The 8,089-nt window shown below is 36.5% G+C and overlaps 1 pseudogene; it reads left to right on the top strand.

Moving 5' to 3' along the window:
* The first annotated feature begins 342 nt into the window (after window positions 1-342).
* Window positions 343-6,368, top strand: LOC127082509 (pumilio homolog 1-like; annotated as a pseudogene).
* Window positions 6,369-8,089: the final 1,721 nt, after the last annotated feature.

The following is an 8,089-nucleotide window of genomic DNA, read 5'->3' on the forward strand; positions in this document are numbered from 1 at the left end:
AAAAAAAATTAAAACCAAAAGCGCTGTCTAAGGTGGGGGTTTAGAAAGCGCTTTTGGAAAGCGCTGTCTAAGGCATATCTTAGAAAGCGCTTTCCACAAAAGCGCTGTCTAAGGTCTAATTAAAATTAAATTTCAGACTTCTATTTTCGACCCATTAACTTAATCGAAACACCCATCTAACAAAAACACTTTTTTTTCAGCTTAAGTTCTTAATTCTCTGCTGGGTCGTAAAAAAATCGAACTTTGATTTTTAAAGGTGTTATTTTTATTTGGTTCTTCGTTCAAAGATTGTGTCTTTATTGAAGTTTAACGTGTTTTTTCATCTGGGTTGTGTTTTTTTTGTTGAGTGAAGTTTTTTTCTCGTGTTTATCTAATGGTAATTGATAATCACCAGAAGATGATGTCTGATGTTGCGATGAGATCGCTGATGAAGAAACGTGATTACGGTGAAGATGTTGGTGTTCTGCGGCGGCAGCAACAAGAGGCAAATTACGGAGAAGATGTAGGTGTTTTGAGGCGGCGGCAACAAGAGGAAAATGATAGAGAGAATGAAGTTTTAAGGCTGAGAAGCGGGTCTGCGCCGCCTACGGTGGATGGTTCTTCGACTGCGTTTAAGGGTTTGTATGGTGGTTCTCCGGTGAGTTATAGAGGTGGGAGAGGCTTTGGGAGTGAGGAGGAGCTTCGTGCTGATCCAGCTTACGCCAATTATTATTACATGAATGCGAATCTGAATCCGAGGTTTCCTCCGCCGTTAGTGTCGAAAGAAGATTGGCGGTTTTCGCAACGGCGGATGAATGGTGAAGGAAGGAGGTTGAATGGTGAAGGAGGTGAGAATGTGAATGGAGAAAGATCTGGTTTTTCTATGCAGGCTGGCGGGGTTAATGGGAAGGTGGATGGTGCTGAATGGGGCGGCGACGATGGCTTGATTGGTTTGCCGGCGCTAGGGCTTGGAAGTAGGCAGAGGAGCATTGCTGATATATTTCCGGTGAGGGATTATGCAATTTTTTAATACTGTTTGTATTTGGATTTTTGTTGTTTTTGTTGTTATGTTGGTGTGAGATTGAGACCTTTTAGCTAAATTTATTATTGGATTTGTCGCAAGGAGAATGCGTGACGTGAAACAGGTAGAGGTAGAGGAAGACCTTGAAAACTATAAGAAAAGTTATTATGAAAGTTCTCGAGATTAACAATGGAGTTTCGATTCTTTTTGTTTGAAATTTTTTGTCCGGATTGTTACTTTGTAACTGAAGAATGTTATTATATTTATATAATGATCATGAGCTAAAAGTTTTGATTGTTTGCTGAATTATATTCTAAAATATTGTTTATTGTATTGTCTTTCGGTTAAGTTTTGTTGTTTCTAACATTTTCTTCATGTTTTTCAAAGCAGGATGAAAAGAATGGCAAGCCAGCTTGGGAATGGAAATTTGCCACATTTCTTTGAACATGCCGCACCACCGTCTGCATTAGGAATGAATGCCATGGACTCGAGGGGCTTGGGAAGAGGCGCAAATTTAGGACCTTTGTTGGCTGCATCGGAGTTACAGAATGCAAGCAGGTTGGGAAATCTCACTGCAGCTAGCCCTCATCAGCTTCCCATGTTTGATCCTTTGTATCTTCAATATCTGAGATCAAGCGAAGTTACTGCTGCACAGATTGGAGCTCTTAATGAATCTGCAAGAAATAACAACGTACCGGATTTACTTAGCCTCCAAAAAGCTTATATCGAGTCATTAATTGCTCAGCAAAAAGCACAGTTTTCTTCCCCTTACTTAGGTAAGTCAACTAGCATGAACCATAATTCTTATGGAAATCCATCGTATGGTCTCGGCATGTCGTATCCCGGAAATCCTCTTGCAGGTTCTTCCTTCCCAAACTCCATGTATGGACAAGGTAGTCCTATGAGCCAAGGTGAGCGAAATGCGCGTTTGTCTGGGATGAGGAATGTGGCTGGCGGTGGTTTAACGGGAGCTTGGCATTCGGACGCTGTTAGTAATTTGGACGATAACTTTCCACCTTCCTTGCTCGATGAATTCAAAAGCAACAAGACCAAATGTTTCGAACTTTCAGAAATTTCTGGTCATGTTGTTGAGTTCAGGTGCTTAATGTTGGTCATAATACTATGTTTCTCTTCTCGACTTTGAACATTTTATCTTACTCTTTTTTTCTTTATATTCTTTTACAGTGCCGATCAGTATGGAAGCCGTTTTATCCAACAGAAACTTGAGACTGCTTCGGTTGACGAGAAAACCATGGTTTTCCATGAAATAATGCCGAATGCACTAACACTAATGACCGATGTCTTCGGTAATTATGTGATTCAAAAGTAGTTCTGCTCTTTTGACTTTAAAACTTCCATACTTGCTCTATGTGTGCCAACGTATTCTGATTCATGTTTAGTTTTTCGAGCATGGATCATCAGAACAAATCAGAGAACTGGCTGACCAACTTACTGGTCATGTGCTGACACTAAGTCTTCAAATGTATGGCTGTCGCGTTATCCAAAAGGTCTGTCTTGTCATCAATTTATCTTCCTTATGATTTTTACCACAATATATCTTACTGTATACCCTATTATTTACGATTTACAATATTCTATAATTGTGTTGCACTTTTGGTAGGAATAACAATACTTGTTACAATCTTAACTCTATTGGTGGGATCTTGATCTTGACAACAATGTTTAGATTTATTAATTATTAATTTTTAGTATTAATGATGACAGTGTGCTTTTTGAGCATTTATTTGTATTGTAAATCATCTGTAATTTGCTACCTTTGGTATCTTGGTCTTTCTGTGATCTGCCAAAAAGTTTAGGTTTGGTGATCCATGTTACTAAGGTTAATTAATATGATTCGTCGCATCATCCCAATATTCCGCAAACTGTTACTAGAATGTTTCTCTCTTGTGAATGAGACAATTCACTTTGATGAGTTGTTGAAATAAAGACCAAGTACTTCCTTTTTGTCTTATTGGGTACGAGTCGCCAGGTATTTTATTTTATTTTGGAGCAAACCGATTCGTTTATTTTATTTTTTTCTTCTCATTTTGACATGGTTCCTAAAGTGTTCGACATCTGAAGTATTAAAGTGAAAAAAAATTTGGGTGGTTTCATTTGATTATGTTATTGTTCATTTTGTGTGAGATTCTGATATTTTGATCCATTATATTTACAGTTATTAATCTCTTTTTTCTGCATTGGCTAGGCTATTGAAGTGGTTCATTTAGATCAACAGACAAAAATGGTTACGGAGCTGGACGGTCAAATTATGCGCTGCGTGCGTGATCAGAACGGAAACCATGTCATCCAGAAGTGTATTGAATGTGTGCCTGAAGGAGAGATTCGGTTCATAGTTTCAACGTTTTATGACCAAGTTGTGACGATGTCAACTCATCCATATGGCTGTCGTGTTATACAGGTCACACAAATAAATATTTTTTGCTTTTATTCGCGTGAACCACATTTGTTGAATATGTAATAACTGGCAAGAGATTATGATTTTCTAAACTAGTTTTGTTTTGATAAGTAGAGAGTCTTGGAGTACTGCCATGATCCTAAAACTCAACAGATTATGATGGATGAGATTTTGCAGTGTGTTTGCATGCTAGCACAGGATCAATACGGGAACTATGTTGTACAGGTTTGTTGCATCTTAATTGGTATTGTAAAATCGTTCGAGTTTATGAAGCACTTAAATCCTACGAAGCACAAACACGAACACTAGACATGACACTGACACATCGACAGCGATAATAATTTTAAAACTAAATAAAATGAACGTAATCACAAGTATCGGTGTTGTGCCAGTGCTGGTTTCTGACACTGACACAGACACAGACACGAACACACCTTTTCTCAGAGGTGTCGGTGCTATATAACTTAAATCCATTGTGCAATTTCTTAAGTAAAAACTAATAGTAATAGATTTGACTCATTTTCCCGTGTTTGATTTGTTTAACATTTTCAGCATGTGCTGGAGCATGGCAAGCCGGAGGAACATTCTGCGATAATAAAGGAGTTAACTGGACAGATAGTACAGATGAGCCAGCAGAAGTTTGCTTCTAATGTGATAGAAAAGTGTCTATGTTTTGGGACGGACGCTGAGCGTCAAGCCATTGTGAACGAGATGATAGGTTCCACCGATGACAACGAGCCTCTACAGGTTTGTTGTGCATGACATGGAGCCCCTATTTCCTAGTCTTAACTAAAACCACTTTCCGACTTATATTTTAATTGTATTTTTGGTGGTTTTTAGGTTATGATGAAGGATCAGTTTGCAAACTATGTCGTGCAAAAAGTGTTGGAAACCTGTGATGACCAGCAACTCATCACAGGTTGTTTTTTATACCGTTTAATACCGGGTTAGCATTTCATTCTAAATTCATCTATTATAATTATTTTCCAAGTTACCATCTAACATTTGCCTAATCATTACAGTGATGACACTTGATAAAACTTAGGATTTATAATCCATATTTTTTTTTCATATGTAGTGTCCTCAACAACGTAATCAAATAGATTGCAGGTATTTCATGTTGAGGTTTATGCGAGATACTCTTGCTTTGGGCCGATTAAAGATTCCCACCGATGTATGTATTTCTAACTTATGAGTTATTTTTATATTTACACATATCTCATATAATTAAATAGTTGGAATTAATTCAAAATATGTTATATTATTATGTAGTACTTTGATGAATTCAAGTGTGCATTTTATACAAAGGATCAAGTGGACGAAATCAAAGAGGAGTGGTGTCAATTCATGATAAAGCTCGATGTTTGTTCATAAATTTGTGTAATTAATGTGTACATTTGTAGTATATGTTATGACTTGTAAATGTGTACATAAATTTGTATATATTTTGATACATTTAAGGCAAAATTGGTTTGAATTGGTATATATATATATTTGTTAGCCAAAAATTGGTAGAAAAAAGGCCAAAATGGCATATATAAAATGTGATAATTGTCTGTCAAAATCTGGTTGAAAACAGGTAGAAATTCTGGTTTATAAACCTGGAAAAAATGTGGTTTAAAACAAAAGCTTCAAAAATTTTCGTATACCTTAGACAGCGCTTTTGTAAAAAGCGCTGTCTAAGGGGGGGATTAGAAAGCTCTTTAGGCAAAAGCGCTGTCTAAGGGGGGGGCTTAGACAGCGCTTTTTCAAAAGCGCTGTCTAAGGTATACCTAAAAAATTTAAAATAAGAGGGTCTTATAAAGCGCTTTTGGCCAAAGCGCTGTCTAAGGGGGGGGCTTAGACAGCGCTTTTAAGATTTAAAAAAGCGTTGTCTAAACCTTTAGCAGCGGAGGTTTAGACAGCGCTTTAAAGCGCTGTCTAAGGCTAAAAAAAGCGCTGTCTAAGGTCTTGTTTGTTGTAGTGTCTACACCTTGTTCTATGTATATCTCTACACCTAAAGAAAATGCCTTAGAAATTCAGACGAACCTATTCCTACCATGAGTAAGGATTATATTGAATATGAGAAGAAAAAAATCAAATCAAAACAAAAATCAAACAAAAAGTTACTCAAAATATACCACATGAGGATTCTTGTGACTAAACAAATAAAAGATTCCAATATCGTTTAGAAAATCAATTAGATCATGTATTAAGCACCGTTGTCTAATTTTACATCTTATTCAAACTTATGATCCTCTTTTGTTACTTGTATATCTCATTTATCTAGTGACAAGATTCCAAAGAATGCAGAGGAAGCTCTAGAAGTTCCAAAGTGGAAAAAAGTTGTTCTTAAGGAGATGAAAACTCTTTAAAATAATGAAACTAGGAGTGTCATGACTCGCAAGAAAAAGAATTATTGTGTGTAAGTGGGTTTTTATAGTAAAATACAAATTTGATTGATCCATGGAAAGGTAGAAAGCTTAGTTGGTTGCCAACGGATTTACTTAAACTTGTGGTATAGATTACTCAGAGACTTTTGTTCATGTTGCAAACCTCAACACAATCAGAATTCTCTTATCCCTTGTTGCTAACATAGACTGGCCCCTCCACCATCTAGATGTAGACAAAATGCTTTTATCAATGGTGATTTAGAGGAAGAAGTGTATATGGAATGTCCTCAGGTTTCAAAGAAAAAATTGGGTCATAAGTGTGCAAACTAAAGAAATATTTGTATGGACTAAAATAATGCCCAAGAGCTTGGATTGAAAATTTTTCTCAGTCAATGAAGAAACAAGGATATATCCAAGGACAAACAGATCATACGTTATTCACACAATCATGTCAAAATTGGATGATAATTGTTCTAATTGTAAACACTAATGAATTTTTCTAACATGTGATGATGTGGCAGAAATGGAGAGATTAAAGAAAAACTTAGAAAAAGAATTTGAAGTCAAAGACATGGGTTAACTCAAGTTTTTATTGGCATGGAAGTAGCAAGATCACAAATAAATTGTTGTTTCTTAGAGGAAATATGCTCTTGATCTCCTACAAGAGACAAGTATGAGTAGTTGTAAGCCTCTTGACACTCTTATGGACCCATATACTAAACTTTGGGAGAATGGAGACACCCCAAATAACACTGGAAGATATCAGAGATTAATCGGAAAACTAATATATCTAGATCATTGTAGTTTTATATTTGTAAAGGCCCTAATAAGGGTGGGAGATTTTCCTCTCTAGGGAGAGGCGACGATCGAATGTCACCCTCCAAAAAGTATTGCCTCTCCCCAAGTATCCTCACTCTCATAGTTATGGGAAATAGGGGAAAATAAGTTTCTTGGTCATAGAGGAGTCAGGGTTGTAGCTGATCCACGCTTTTCCAAGGAAGTAGAGATTTAACGGTCCACCATTGACTAGGTGGCGATGATCCTTCCCAAGGAAACCATAGGCCCAAATGCCTCTATAAATATCCCCCCCCCCCAAGGGAGAAAGGGAAACATCATACAATACCCAAAGAAACACACTTTCATACAAAGCCTTTCACCTCACGTGAATGTAACACTTTAATCCCCGACTCGACATTTAATAAGATAATTCAACTAAAATTCCACGATTAGAGTGTCATGCACGCTTCACCATAGCATAAAAACATCAAACACAAAATAGTCATATGAAAATAAGAAACAGAAATCATCAAGTTCGACATATAAGTCTTAACAACAAAAAAACTCCAACATAAGAAAAGCATAATGCAAATAAAGAAGGAACATCACATCCCCAGTGTTACATACTAGAGCGACTCCTCTAAGACCTAATAATAAAAGCTAAAGAGGCATCAACACCATCCTCTAACTCAATTTGCTACTCATGTACCAGATTGTCAGTACTCCCGAGGAGCATAGATGCCACAATAAAAAACAGCGGGTGAGAATACATCTAACAAATGTTAATAGATGAAATACAGCATCAGGATAGTAATAACGAGTTATAACATACATCATTCACACCCAAAAACACGAGAAAATAGATAACAATGCAAATGCTAATGCCACCACCTACTTCACAAAATGCATGTGGTAGCAAATCTTTGGGATCAGAGGTATATTACTAATTTTACCATGTCTTCGATTCCTCTCTTAACTGTGTCCCTCTCTGGACGTGAGACCGTCATAGTTCCTCTCTGAGTCAAATCATCACTGGATCGAAGTCCTACCTATCTCTTAAATAAGTAAATGCATGGTCATGAACAATACAAACATGCAACATAATCAACATAATAGAATTATGAAATCATAAATATCAATACATACTAAAAAAGGTTCCACTCTTGAACCTATAATTTGTCAATCACAGACCATCACTGTAATCCCACTGGATTACTATACTGAATCGTCAATCAAGACCATCACTGTAATCCCTCTGGATTATTATACTAAAAAATATTATTTTTTAAATGATTTTAATTAATTTGTCATCACAAGTGATATTATTACCCAAAGTCCTCAAGTCCTCAAAATACTCAGGGAACTCAAAATGTCTCAATACTCATAATTCTCAAAATAACCTTCGAGTACCCTAAAAGTACTTTAAAGTATCCAATTGCTCTAAGGGTAAGATTCACGAGTGATAACTCTTCTAGGATAATGGCAAGCAGTTTTTCCTCAATTTACTCAAAAGTGACCCTAAAG

The sequence above is a fragment of the Lathyrus oleraceus genome, chromosome 5, assembly GCF_024323335.1.
Source record: "Lathyrus oleraceus cultivar Zhongwan6 chromosome 5, CAAS_Psat_ZW6_1.0, whole genome shotgun sequence".
In the NCBI taxonomy this organism is placed as follows: Eukaryota; Viridiplantae; Streptophyta; class Magnoliopsida; order Fabales; family Fabaceae; genus Lathyrus; species Lathyrus oleraceus.